The sequence below is a fragment of the Tigriopus californicus genome, chromosome 10 (genome assembly GCF_007210705.1).
Source record: "Tigriopus californicus strain San Diego chromosome 10, Tcal_SD_v2.1, whole genome shotgun sequence".
Taxonomy (NCBI): domain Eukaryota; kingdom Metazoa; phylum Arthropoda; class Copepoda; order Harpacticoida; family Harpacticidae; genus Tigriopus; species Tigriopus californicus.
The window spans coordinates 14,839,174-14,840,158 of record NC_081449.1 but is presented as its reverse complement, the minus strand read 5'-3'; the positions used below and the strand labels follow the sequence as shown (position 1 = coordinate 14,840,158).

Here is a 985-nt window from a genome sequence, read left to right as displayed (position 1 = left end):
GGCCGGACATATTTCTGTAACTTGGAACACTTTTCTTCCGAACACATACAAAAAGTACAATAAAATAAAAGAATTATTCATGCATTCAACCAAAAAAATAACACTTAATGACACTTAAGGGACCCTAAACAGGGCAGTTCTGGCCATCGATTGAAACCATGTGCCATTCAATGGGTAAAAAGATAGAGTTTTGAAGTGTCTTCAAGCTATGACATAAGTTGAGGGTTTGAAAATTCGGATGTATTTTGATGAGCATCTTTTACGATCATTGGAACCAAACATCTTTTCTGTAATGTACGATACAGTAATTCAATTCGAGCAAGATCTCGTCCAACTTGAGCAAGGATTCGTGTTGGAAATAAGAGCATGTGAGAGGGCTCATTGAACATTGGGGCATTTCACTGTTGATGGTGGCAACGCATGAGTTATCTGATGAATGATCCTGAGAAGAAAAAGAAATAGAAACAAAATCAAATTTTGTTGCCCTCTTTATCACTCCAAAGGACGTCTCTATTTGCAATCAATGCCATTATTGCATGGTTTGTGCAATCAATATTTTGAAATCAAGTCAGGAGAGTACTAATGTGTCAAAACTACACCAAAAAGTCAAACTTCTTGAATTTTGAAACAAAACTTGGCGAATATTTGAAAAATCCTTTTGAATCACGGCGATTGCTGCCCATGATCAGGGCAAGTATGAATTTCACATTTTGTTGTACAGAGGAAATGTAATATTCTATTAACTGCTTGCTCTCAAAAGGGCTCAAGCAAAAGTTCCAGAATGCGAGATGTCTAGGCGATGGCCAAATACCAGTTTTAGTAACCCATCCCCTTTTTGTCATCTCAGCACCAAAATGCATTGTTTTTACTCAAACTAGCCAAGATATCTGTCTCCATTTTCCCCATACAGCACACAACACAAAACCTCAAAATCAGGGCGCCAAACCAGTTAGTTAGATAAAGCGAAGTTAAGTTACAAAGCCCT

The 985-nt window shown here is 37.6% G+C and overlaps 1 protein-coding gene across 1 annotated transcript in view; it reads left to right on the top strand.

The window, feature by feature from the left end:
* LOC131889372 (uncharacterized) overlaps positions 1 to 985 on the top strand; it is a gene marked incomplete in the record, with an annotated part of 6,756 nt that overhangs the window by 1,421 nt on the left and 4,350 nt on the right.